Source organism: Micrasema longulum, unplaced genomic scaffold, assembly GCF_059751315.1.
Source record: "Micrasema longulum isolate JH-2025_06_02 unplaced genomic scaffold, ASM5975131v1 h1tg001451l, whole genome shotgun sequence".
In the NCBI taxonomy this organism is placed as follows: Eukaryota; Metazoa; Arthropoda; class Insecta; order Trichoptera; family Brachycentridae; genus Micrasema; species Micrasema longulum.
Window position 1 is genome coordinate 725 of NW_028278637.1, and position 14,441 is coordinate 15,165.

General features: G+C 33.0%; 1 protein-coding gene across 1 annotated transcript in view; it reads left to right on the forward strand.

Moving 5' to 3' along the window:
* Nucleotides 1-4,106: 4,106 nt before the first annotated feature.
* Nucleotides 4,107-14,441, forward strand: part of LOC148275349 (uncharacterized) — a gene marked incomplete at its 3' end in the record, with an annotated part of 100,126 nt that continues 89,791 nt past the window's right edge. Inside the window, exon 1 of the mRNA XM_088235812.1 lies at nt 4,107-4,397. The remainder of the gene's footprint in view (nt 4,398-14,441) is intronic.

Consider the following 14,441-nt stretch of genomic DNA (forward strand, 5'->3'; position numbering starts at 1 on the left):
CAGTGGTGTTGCCGGTGGAATGCAACTGGGCGTTCGCAGCATTTTATAAAATCACACCCTCCAGCACGATGTGTCTCATTGCGACCCTACTGACAGTTCGAACTCCTTAACAAATATACCTGTGGTATAGATATAATATGATATGTAATAATAATAGTATCATTATCATATGGTATCCATAAAGAGCCTTCGTGCATCTCTATCGGCTACCAGCTCGTGCGCGTCCTCCCAAGTGAGGTTCACGTCCCGTAGTTCTGACATAAACTGCCGACGAACAGTCAGCAGTGGACGTTCAGAACCTCGAAAACCCGATGCCTTGTAAAGTAGGCAAGCGTGGTTAAGGCTCTCAGGAGGCATCCGCAGTATATGGCCTTGCCAAAAGTACCGCCTCCGCTTTATGACAGTTGTCACCGGAATTTCTGCGACCGTACTCTTATTACTTCATCCCTTACTAAGTCAAACCACCGCACGAGATTCTTCTTAGACACCCTTTCTCAAAATTTAGTATTTTCTGTTTTATGCCCTAGTGAGGTGCTACGATTCGCATCCGTAGTGTAGAATAGGTGCTATGCAGGCGATGTATAGGCGACATTTGGTTTTCACTGAGTAAATATCCGATCTGCAGACAGCCTTCAAATTGTTTAATGTGGCGCCTGCTACTCCTAGCCGAACTCCCAATTATTTTTAAAAGCTGCCATTTTCTGTAACATATACTCCCAGGATCTTGATTACAATGGGAAGTTAACATTTATCGTTATGTTTATCTACAACGTAAAATTAGGTTTTTATATACTGATTTAATATATCTGTGATGCAAATATACTAATTTTCGTACACAAACATCGGTTTTTCTTGATTGTAATGTAACCAATATTAATAAGTAATACTTATTAAAGACAGAAAATTACAATGGACAAAACAGAAACCAATACATTACCGAGCTAACTATTGGAATATCATCAGACGACAAAAAAAAATCATTAGCATCTGAGACCAATGCCTCTCAAACCCAATGCCCGGAAAATCTCATTAATGTTGAACATGGAGAACGGCGACAATGTCTCATAAAACAAAGGCATTAACTTAAATACAAATCATCATCATCATTCCCTTTCCGCATCAAATGGTGCATAGGGTACTGCATTGGTACACCAATCCTAGCGTATCATGATTATTTTTTGTTACGTGAAAATAAGATGATCGATTTTACGCTTCAGGTACCAGTACAGGGACAATGAAATATTCTAGTGTGAAAACATTATTATATTATATATAAAATTAATTTAAGGCAACGTTAGACGAGGACGACCAAGGAAGACGTGGCATGATCAGATAAACCAAAATCGTATGTCTGGTCATGTCAAAAGCAGACAGAACCGAAGATGTATGAATGTGGAAGAGGCTAGGATTGTATGCCAGGATAGACGTGTGTGGCGGTCCATTCTCTCTGCCTACCCCTACGGGGAAATGGCGTGATGGTAGTAGTAGTAGCAGTAGTAAATTAATTTATTATGTATTAAAATAATTTAATTTAATTTTTATGTAAAAAATAAAATAAATAAAACAACTTTGTTTTTGACCGCAATTTTTTTTTTTTGACATTTTTTTCCGCCGAGCGGTTTCAAAGCAAACAAGCTTCTTCGTCAAGGTTTACGTAACTTATGAATTCTTTCCTATTTTATTTTTATCATGTTAACTAAATACTACACGTGGAGCCAATAAATTAAGTCTTTTTTTCCCTACAAGGGTGGTAATTTGATATTAATATTTTCGAAGCTAGACAGGAGAGGACTAAAAGAAATATTGTTTATTTGGTTATTAATTATTATTTTCTTATTATGAATCGCTTTTGTAATTTCTAAGATTTCTAAGGTGTCTATTTTTAATATTTTATTTTCAACATGAAGTACATTTAAAAAATATGAATAGCAGTGACATAATATAAGTGAATTATAAATATCGGTGAAAACTGCCATCGTAACATATACTCTCAGGGGTGGTATTCTGAATCTTCTCTACCTCCTAGAGAGTGATCAATTTACGGATTTCTATTTTTTGCGTGCGTTTACATTTTGATTCACATCTTGCCACATTAATGATTAAACGGCAAATAAATATGAACACGTGAAATCAAACTAGCTGATTTTTATTGAGAACATTATTGCGATCTTAAGGATTACTCAAAACACTTAAATTGGTGGAATTGACTGAACCGAATTCGTTTTTTTCCGTTTTAGAAATAGGTTTATACATCATTTGACGTTTAATCATCAGCATGGCCATTATATGAAGCAAAGAATCGTCGTATTCAACAAAATAAAAATCCCAAAATTAACGACACTCTAAGGGGTAGAGAAGATTCAGAATACCACCACTGGTATTTGAAACTCTCGACCCTTTCGACGACTTGGTTTGACTAAGTCCGGGGAGATAAAATAGGTGAACATTATTTTTATCACGTCTATATCACTTACAAAAAAGTTACCGACATCGACTATAGATACAATACCTACTTGTCTACTAATCTACCTGTCGTCCTCTGTAGTCTCTGTTGCTTTTGACAGCTTATCACAACCAGTGGTCCGCGTACCGTACGCGGAGTGGTTTTATATTTCATTTTATGTACTACGTAATTAAAACTTATAATATTAGAAATTAAACACTGATTTGAGTCTACTGAACACTTTATTTTATTTCAACAAATATATAAAATAAAAAACAAAAATTTCGTGAAAATTAGAGTATTTTCAAACGAATGTGAAGATTAGATAGTGTTCAGTACACTCAAATAAGTGTTTGATTTCTAATACTATCAGTTTAAATATGGAGTACGACAAAATAAACATCAAATCAATCAATATACTACATAATGATTGTTCACTGCTGTGATTATATCTGTAAAACATTTTTTTTGTAAAAGGTTATTTGAACCGTCGGCGTTGATGGAAATAAGAATATTTTTATTCATTATTATTTAATATATAAAAGTACATTTGATATTTCATTTCAGGACTTAAATCCGTGTTAAGTCGGACTATACACACAATCATTGCCCTGACAAAGAGACGGGTACGTCTCGTATCCGGTAGTGTTATTTAAACCCTGTCACATCCACAACCACGATGATCAGTATGACCAAGAAGACATATTGGCACATTAAAATAAATTTAATACAATATTCGTTCAATCGAACATTTGGCCTTAAAGGTAACTTTTTTGTTAGTATAACTGATTGTTTATGTTTTATTTTAATTAGAAATTCTTTATTTTTTGCAAGAATTATAGTAAATCTTTTATTTATTTTATTTGTAAATTATTAAAACGATATTTTATATGTTTTTTCCAATTTACAGACGAATACAAGTTGAAATGTCGAAATCACTCTGCTTTAAAAGGCGACATTTCAGACATTGAGGAGGAACACAAAATTTATGAAAAACTGGATCTCTGGAGTCACAAGCACTATAAATGCCTAAACATCCATTTTCACATCAGAAAAATGTTTTCCCTCTCTAACAGAGACAGCAAAAAACGTAGATCAAAATATCTCCCTAGCGAGGAAATCCAGCTTGCCTACAAGCATTTGAACATACTCAAAACGTTGTTAATACGGTCAAATTTATACCTATTTTTTTTATTAACTGTTTTTATTTTTAAACTAATAAAATGGATTTTAGTAAGTATTTGTAATCGGTGTTTATTTATTTGGTAAAAAAATACCCTTTGAGACCTAATGTATTTTCAAAAGAACAAAAGAAAGAAAGAAAAAGAAAAGAATGTTAAAAAATTTACAAATAATTTCTTTTTATGTTATCAAGCATTAAATATTTTTTTACAATTGCCAGATTTAATTCAGGTTTCAAGGGGATAATGACTTAATGCATTCTGCCAGTAAACCCTCGATATAATTATACTTCACTGGTTTGCGATCACTGCGATACGGACCATTGTTACTAACACAAGATTTGACTCCCCCTACATGTTTGTCTCCTTCTGTCACAATAATTCGAGGCATATTTTGTATCGGCATCTCGCTTCACCGGCATTCCGTAAGTTTTGTAAACCAGCGCCACAATACAGGTGCTTCACTCTCTGGCACTAACTTCAGTTTCAAAACAGCCGCGTGGAAGGTGGCTCGTCCGTCGCGTAACGTAAATTATTTCTGTTTTATACAACTTTCGCGTGTTGTGATCATCAAAAATTGTTTGGAAATACTTATTGTGAGGTGTTTTGATGTTCCAAGCAAGTGCATGTTTGTGGTTTTCATAATTGTTAAGTTTTTGGTGTTAAATAAAGTTGTGTGGTAGTAAAAATTTAACAGATTTGCAACTTGTGACGAAAGAGAAGGCCGTGTATTGTGTTTGTGTTTTGTATGTCGCCGATTTACTGCATTTAAGGTGAGAGGACCAGTTTATTAGTAATCTTCTTCAAAATTCCATACTAAACCTGACAATATTATTAATGGGCAAATTTCAAACTTGTTTAAAATAAATAATGTTCTAGAACGTTGATTCAATCGTAATGTTATCTTTTGTTCAGATCTCACGTATTTCTCAAAACTTCATAATATCTTATTTATTCCACAAATTACCCGCGACCTACTTTTATGACGTTTTTACATTTGCCTACATTTACTTACATACCTGGGCCGCGATTACAAACGCTATCTTCGTCGGTAAATATCGAGACAGTCTAAACTAACATCGATATTTATGTACGAAAGTGTGTATATTTGTATGAAAATGAAAAGCAACTTCGTCGGTAACCGGTAATTGAACATGTTTAGAAAAAAAATTGTAAACATATATGTTTCAAGCAGAAAACTTAAATTTACTTTGTAGATAAATATTATCTTCCCATCATAATCGAGGCCCAGGGTACGTACTCAAAAATTTAATGTCCCCTTTCGCGTGACAAGAAATAAATATTTATTGCATCTGTCAGTCTGTAGCACTAACTATGCACAACACTCTTTCCTATATTGTTCTTGCTCTAACTATAATGTTTTTTTTCATCTATTGATATATTTAACACGCCCCTTAATTTATTTAAAAATAAATTAAGACTCATTCTTTCTGGCTGCGATACGATCCCACTTGCTATTTCATGATGCTCTCACTTACACACACCTGAACACTTACTCCCACACAGATGCACACAAACACTCATCTACACTTACAAATACTCATAAACACACATTTTTGTTGTACCACAATTTAATATGTATGATTTTTATTTCGAAACTTCGCTGGTCTGTCTTTAAACCGTATCTTTTTTATGTAAATATATCATAGTCGACGGTTTGTTTCCGTAAAACAAATAAATAATAAATAAATATTTACAATATTTTTTCTAAACATGTTCAATAACCGACGAAGGTACTCTTCATTTTCATACAAATGTATACACTTTCGTACATAGTGTATAAAAAATAGTTATTGAAATATTTTGGTTGAAACCAGTTTCATAAAATTGTATTCTCTTCTTTTTTTAAAGAAGATAATTCTGGTTGTAATATTCAATTTCTAACAATATCTTATTTAGGTTTTTATTACCGATAAGGGTCAGTACCGGTAAGGTTTTTTTTAAATATTACCGAAGGCATAATTTTACGTAGAAATAATGGAAAATGTCACAAAAATTTATGTGATTTAAAATTAAGAGTAGGAATAATCGGCGTGCGTGCATAAGAAGATGTATGAATGTAGAGTAAGTGAGGTATGTATGCAAAGACAGAGGTCGTATGCAAAGACAGATGGTTTTTGAAAGGAGGGTGTGTGCCGGGAACAGGGTGAACGGTGCACTGAAATCTACTTGGCAAACAAATGTCTATCGCAGGAGGCTAAACTAGCAGTTCACAACGGAGTTCTAGTGCCAATTCTAATGTATGGGAGCGAAGTATGGAATTGAAAAATAATTGTGAAAGTAGGTTGAATGCTGTCGAAATGCGATCCCTCAGGCGAATGTGTGGTAAAACGAAGGATGATAGATGCACAAATGTCGAGATCCGAATCAAGAAAGGGGTGCTGCGTTAGTTTGGACATGTAGAGCGAATGGACAGCGAAAAAACGGCTAAAAGGATCTACGATCGAATGTTGATGGGTGCAGAAAACGAAGAAGACAAAGAAAGATATGGCACGATCAAGTCCATCAAATACTTGAAGATGGACTTGTCAGAAGTAGGAATAATCGGCGTGCGTGCATGAGAAGATGTATGAATGTAGAGGAAGCGAGGTCTGTATGCCAAGATAGAGTGATATGGCGTTCTATCATCTCTGCATATTCCTACGGGGAAACGTCGCGATGGTTTGTTTGGTTTGTTTGTACACATACTTCTCCCAGACGCTATTTAGTACCTCCCGACTTTCGTCATGGATGGTTCTTTCGCCCGCGCTGCGAGCATGACTTAATGTTTTTTCGTGTTTTTAGCAAATAGATTAAAAATATTATCACTCTTGACTAACTATAAATAATTAAAGAAATTGCCTATGAATATTACATTTTTACGATTAAAAATCTATTATTGTTTGCATTTGTAATGACTACACAACACCGTAACGCGCGGATGTTTTTTGGACAGTATGAGAAAGAAATCCATTCCGTACTTATTTTAAAAAAATATTCATGTATAGTAAATTGAAATAATATAATGTTGTTATAAATACTTATAAATATAATTTGTTATTCGATAAATAATACGCCCACTAAACATGATAATGTGCTAATCAGTTGTTACGCCCCCTCCATTAATTATTCATACTTTATTGGTTATTATTAATAAGTTACCTAGTAGGCGTCAACGCTATTGCAATTTTATTTTATTCGCCTAATTAAAACCCTTGTAAATAAATATACAAAAAACACTTTAATTAGTAATAGTATTTTTTTGTATAATTTTTGTAATGTAACGTGTATATTTTAGATAGTCGTACAAATAAAATTTTACCCCTAGTTATACCTTAAGTAATATTTTTTTTTTTAAAACGTTGTTATAAAATCCAGACGCTTTCCGATTACACTCTGTCTACCTATAAGTATGGATGTTTGTTTTTTACAAAAATCATCGCCATCATCCCTAATCTCTTTTGGCTACTCACTAAACATCTTCTCAAAGTCTTTATGATGCAGATTGTTTTGTGTGCCTGAATTCTTGTTTTGGGGAGTCTAAAACCTTCACCTCTCCTCGTAGGATAGCGATGAATTATGCTGAACATCACAAAATATGTATTCTCGTAATAATTTATTTTTTAATTCAAATATTAATACTAAAGTATTTAAAAATAATCTTTGCTTTACCGAAAGCATTCTCAGTACTGTCAACATAATTTGTTTAATTTTTGTATAACTGCCTCGTCTCAATATTGTCGTCATTTCCCTGTTCTAAGCTTTCTGCATGACATTATATTGATTTTTAGTGCTTAGAAACAGAACACTAGAACAATAATGAGGAACTTCAGCCCTACGGGAAATCGGATGCAAAAAATGTTTTCTTGCGCGCGGTAAAAATTAGAGCATTCAGTTGTACCGCAAAGTTTCTTGAAAATGTACGAACAAAATAATAAAAAATATTTTAATAAAAACGCACTTCTTTGATTGACGAAGAAAGGGTCTCTGAGATGGTTTGGTCACGTAGAACGAATGAACGACGAAAGAATGGTAAAACGAGTATATATGGTGAAAATGAACGGCAACGTGAGACGAGGACAACCAAGGAAGACGTGGCATGATCAGATAAACCGAAATCTTAAGTCTGGTCATGTCAAAAGCAGACAGAACCGAAGGGCATGTATGACAAGATGTATGAATGTGGAAGAAGCTAGGAATGTATGCCAGGATGGACGTGTGTGGCGATCCATTCTCTCTGCCTACCCCTACGGGGAAATGGCGTGATGGTAGTAGTAGTAGGTTCTTATGAACCAACCAATGATGTGAGAGTTGTGAAGGATATCCGGTTGGCTTACCGTAAACGAACCAATGGGAAGAACTAACAGAGAACAACCTCTGACGTCACACGCGTAGTTATTTCAGAAATACAAAACTTTAAAAATCATAGTGCTGATAATACAATATGTAATTAATTTATTTTGGCTTAGTTTAATAGTCTAGTAACAAATAAAATAATTTTAAAAAGCCAAACAATTGCTTTAAAATTTAATTACTTGTATTTAAACTGAGTTTTTTTTCTTATTTTATTTAAAAATACTACATGACGATATGGTACGTATTCTGATGAGAAGATAAAATTTATCTTCAATTTTATCTACAAAGTAAAATTAAGTTTTCTGTATAAAAAATAGAATATGTATAAGTTTTTTTTTCTGAACATGTTCAACTACCGGTTACCGACGAAGATACTTTGAATTTTCTTACAAATATACACACTTTCGTACATAAACATCGATATTAGTTTATACCGATGATGATAGCCGTTCATAATTGCGGCCCAGGACCTGATAAAGTCAAAATAGTCAGCGCGCGTGCATAATAAAATTCATGCGATGGTTTGTCAAATGATATTTATGTAAACGTTTGAAATTTGGGGCGGTACGCTAAAATGCTACTCAGGACACAGGGTTTAAAGTGAGCACTTAAACCACTTAATGGCGGATCATTTCCCTTTCAAATTCCTAGCTATAGTAAATTATATTATTAAAAAGCTTTTACTTACATCTGTCCTTCAAAGATAAGCTTTCATTCATATTTGTGTAGGCAGAAAATAGTCTAGTCTTAAAACGTTTCAAATTTGCTCTGTCTTGTCAATTCCACTACTATTTACCAGATAAGAACATCTATTTACACAGGGATACATTTCACGCAGTACCATATAAAAAAAGTATTCCAAAAAATTACAATTCTGGATAGGTTTCCTTGTAAAAAATCAATTTTGGATTTCAAAAAAATGACATTTGCTTTCTATTCATTGTACCTTATTATTTTTCTTAAATGTATCTCGGCATCAAAATACTTTAAAAAATCGTAATAAAGATTATTTACCGTCACTATTATAATATATCCGCCTCGTGGTGAAGTGGTCTTCGCGTTTGCCTACGATGCAAGAGGTATCGGGTTCGATTCCCGTCATGGTTGACTTTAAATATTTATTTTAAAAGGTGTTTTTACACCAGAGTATTTAATTGTCCCTGGAATGGTACCTGAAGCGTAAGATTAATCATCTTACTTTTATGTAACAAAAATGATCAAGACCTATGCACCATTTGATGCGGAAACGGAATGATGATGATGACTATGAATATTATTGCTTCTCTATATAAAGACACCACAGCATGTGTAAATGGATCATGCACATCATGGTTTCACATTCATAAAGCAGTCAAACAGGGATGTGTGATGTCACCATGGCTGTTCAACGTGTATATCGATAGCTGTATGGAAGAACTGAAAGGCTTAAGAATGCGATCAAAAATGGGAGATTTAACTGTCAATTGTCTTTTGTATGCTTATGATGCCGTGCTACTTGCTAACAACAAAGATGAACTGCAATTCTTGGTAACAAAATTGCTCCAAAAATATTTAATGATTTATTGCCAAATATAAAAGACTCAAAATGTAAAACAAATTTTAAAATAAAAATAACTGCACATATAAATAGTGTAGCGAGAGATTTTTTTAAAAATATATGTAAATCAATAAACGCAGTACGTTATTTTATTGGTACACATATTATTTATATTTTTATGTATTTCATTGCTTTATATTTGTTTTATTATATATTATGCTATATTATTTATGTTTAAGTAACATGTATTCTTGGCACATATTTATACTTAATATTTGTATAATAATGATTTTTAATTTCTTACATTTGATTAGCTAGGCATTTAGAAATATGTAGTTTTAGTGTTTCTTTTTTATGTCATTGTTTTATTAGTATAGGACTACTTACCCTCTAAAGATAGAAAATCTCCATCTTAGAACAGGCTATGCCATGTTAGATGGAGACTATCATAAACAGAGAACACTCAGTTTTCATTTTACATTAATTGGTTTTATATAGATTCCCTGTTATTAAGTATGTACATATTTTTTTTTGCAATAAATTTATAAATAAATAAATAAATGAAGGTCTACGGTGTATGCAAGGGAAGCGATTTGCTGATGAATGTCGATAAATCGAACTTGATGGTTTTTGAATGAACTGAATGTATGACTAAATGGGAAATCACTGTGAATGGGGTTGTACTAAAACAAGTAAAGGAATTTGTGCATCTGGGAAGTATTTTTACTAGGCATGGAATGACTGAAAAAGATATTAAAAGGGGCGTGAGTGCCGGGAACAGAGTGAACGGTGTACTTAAATCAACCTTGGCAAATAAATGTTTGTCGCAAGAGGCAAACTTAGTAGTTCACAATGGAGTCCTGGTCCCGACCCTGATGTATGGGAGCGAAGTATGGACTTAGAAAAACAGGGATGAAACTAGGCTGAATGCTGTCAAAATGCGACAAAATCAAGCAAGGAGCTCTGCGCTAGTTTCGACATGTAGAGCGAATGGACTGCGAAAAAACGGCCAAAAATATTTACGATGCAGAAATATAGGAAGACCGAGAAAGACATGGCATGACCAAATACAACAAATACTTGAAGATCGACATGTTAAAAGTCGGAATAATCAGCGCGCGTGCATGAGAAGATATATAAATGTAGAGGAAGCGAGATCTGTATGCAAAGATAGATTGATGTGGCGTTCTATCCTCTCTGCCTATCCTTTCGGGGAAACGGCGTGATGATGATGAATTTTAAACGCTAAGTTAGTAAAAGAGTGATTTTGGGCATTATTATACCAAATATTATAATTATATTACTATTGCGCATTGTTAATGTTAAAAGTATTTTTTGAATTAAATTTTTGGACCGTGTTATTTTGAAACCGTGTAAAAAATAAAAATAAAACGAGGTTCCAGTGTACTCACATTCCAACTACATCCAATCTATTATGAAGTACCTGTATCTAGGGGTTAGGGGTAGATAGATAGTGGAGACAGGTAAACATCCTTAGCAATTATACTATCAAACTGATTATGGGCAAGTTGCACCAAAAAAAGTTAGGTTTAAAAAAGATTTTAAGTTTAATAATGAGGAATATCACTGGTTTAAATAAATATATACATTTGTTATGTGTGAAGGTGAATGGGTCATTCACATCGTGGTTTAACATTCCATCGAGTCAAACAGGGATGTCTAATGTCACCATGGTTGTTCAGCGTATACATCGATAACTGTATGAAAGAACTGAAAGATTTAAGAATGGTAGCAAAATTGTCTTCTGTATGCGGATGATGCCGTGCTTCTTGCTAGCAGCAAAGGAGACCTGCGATTCTTGGAATCGGGTAGAACTTGTGTATCTGGGAAGTATGTTTACTAGGAATGGAAAGACCCAGAAATATATTGAAAGGAGGGTGAGTGCCGGGAACAGGGTGAGCGGTGAACGGAAGGATCTACGATGCGAATTTTGATGGATGCAGAAAACGAGAAAGACATGGCACGATCAAGTCCATCAAATATTTTTTGTTTCCTTTTTTAATAACTATAAAAAAACACCATATTGTCTTTTACAGAATATTTTATTTTTTCTTTCTCATGTTATACAAAAATATTATAACTGTCCATTATTTATTATAGGAACTAAAATTCACTAACATTTTCTTGTATACCCACGAACAGGCCATGCCTTTGTGGGATTTTTTGTTTACTATTTTTCTACTAATATGTATTTCATTGATATGTAATTTTGCTTGTTTTGTGTTTATTGTAAAAAACTAAAAAAAAATAAAAATTAATTTTAAAAAAATACTTGAAGATGGTCATGTCAAGAGTAGGAATAATCAGCGTGCGTGCATGAGAAGATGTATGAATTTAGAGTGAATTGTATAATTTGCTACTTAAACATTCGTTGGCTAATTACACATGAAATGTGATACCACCTTGTTTCTTTAAGATCCTAGCAATATTTACACTTTAAAAGGACACAACATGAAACATTGAATTCAAATCAGGAGTTGCATACTAAGCGCCGTCTACAAAGAAACTAATGGGGCAAAACGTAAACATACTCATTTATGAGTAGTTTAGTCACCGTCTGTTTGATGTGCGTATGTGGTTTCTGGACTTTTCTTAATTGTATGCTGTATTTATTAAATACATTTATAATTTATTTTGAATATATATAGGATACGTATTCAATAAACATGTTAGATTGTTCTTAGAATTTTGACACGGAACCTAACCTTATATTTTCCATAATATTTGTGTTCATTTTACGCCGATTTTTTTTGCGCCGGTGTCGGAACGGAACCCCAGCTTAAAACGACGTTTACCTGTATTTTATTTTGTTTTTTTTATGATCCGATCGTCTACAATGGTCCTAAGAATAACCCGAATACCTTGCGGCTAGTGAACTCAAGAATAATTACAAAATATCAGGTAGCCTCTTTTCCCACAGTACTATGGACTACAGCGATCGTACGTCAGGTCCCATTGGCCCGGGAGTGTGTTTAACGAGGCAAGTAGAATATTGAGGAGGTATTTCTACCCCTTGTAAAAGGTCACGCTCTGTGGGTTTCCTTATTATTACTCCCCCATGGCAACAACTATTGAATTTGTTAACGTGTATTCTCTAAACACCTGATGTTCTCCGGGTACCTGTTCAAATGTTATCAATTTAATTACACGCATTTTTGTAAATCGTTTGATTAAAGAATCAATTAGAAAATTAAGATGTACGAAAAATTTTACTGTTTTTTTTTTCACTTAATTGAATATCTAAAAATTAACTGATACTTGCATTATTATTAGGGTTAGATTTAGATTTATTTATTTACGACAAAATACAAGGTTTTTAAACTTCACATATTACATAACATTGCATATTTTATTTGTACGAAATATTCCCAATCAGCAAAAGTGCTGGTATGAGGGGATATTATATATAATAACACAATAGTTTAAATAAAATGTCGATAAAATAACATAACATATCACTCGTCACACGGGCTGTAAGAACTGTTTTATTTAGGTAGTTTTTTTTTGTTTTGTATATTTTTTAGGTCATAAGAAAGTGAATTGTAAAAATTTATTGCTGTATCCAAAAAATTACTCATTTATATTTTCAAAAGTTGATTTTTATGAAGCTGGAACAATTGCAAACATACGGGTTTTCAAACGTAGGCAGAATAGTGAATGTTACACAGTGTAAAGTGGCCCCTTAAATTAGCCAATGAGGAAGTTCAGTGGTTTTTTTAAATTTTTTTATTTGTCAATAAACTATTAAACTAAGTCAATTTTTATTTTTATAATGTATCATATTATCAGCGCTACGATTATTAAAGTTTTGTATGTCTTAAATAACTTCGCGTGTGACGTCAAAGGTTCTTTTCCGCTTATTTTCATTCAGTTCTTCCCATCGGTCCATCCTTGGCAAGCAAACCGAAAATCTTCCATAGCTTTCATATCATACGTTGATTCGATGAACCAGTGACGTCATTCAAAGTAGTACGTTTTTATTCAAATGTTTTTTATAATTTTTTTCGTACATTTTCGGAAAACGTTGACGTGCAATTATTTAATTTTAATTTAAAAATTGGAGCATTTGCTCCAATTTTTACCGTGCGCAAGAAAACATTTATCGTATCCAATTTCCCGTGGGGCTGTAGTTCCTCACTGGTAACATGTAATTCCAAAATATACAGAGTAATATTTTTATTTCATGAAATAAACAAAGGAAATAAAAGTGCAGTCAGTAATACAACATATTTAAGAAAGGAGTCAACTATTTTTTTATGTAACAGTCATTGATAACACTGTATATTTTTTTGTGATGCATATTTTAGATTGAAAATATTTACTCAAATAAAAAAAAAAACACATTTTTATAAGACGTCATTCCTCTTTATGTACACAATAATTTCTATATTTTCTTCTACCGGATGGGAAAAATATATATAAATAAATATATATTCAATATATGTACAAAAATGTAGTTCGTTGTAATATTATGTATGTTTTTTGTGAATAAATTTATTTATTTTATTTATTCATTCATAATTACACTGGTTTAAAGATAGCTCTTAATTAAAAATAATAATTGACAAGTATAAAAAATACACAGCGAAATAAATTCAATTATAATAACTTGTGATGTAATAGAATAACAATTCAGAAAAATGAAGTATAAACAATAAGGAATAAAATAAACTAAAAATTGTTTTAAAAAAAAAAAGGTCGTGAAGCTAGGGTTGCTAACCCTCTCGGAATTCCGTGATCCTCCCGGGAATAAACTTATATTTTTTTTAATCTCCCGACTCCCGACATGCGGATAAAATCACTCTGAATCTCTTCCTGTATGATTACCATGAATGTCATCACCATTCCCCTTTTCACGCACGCCATAGTGCATAGGGGCACCGCATTTGCTAACTGAGCGTAA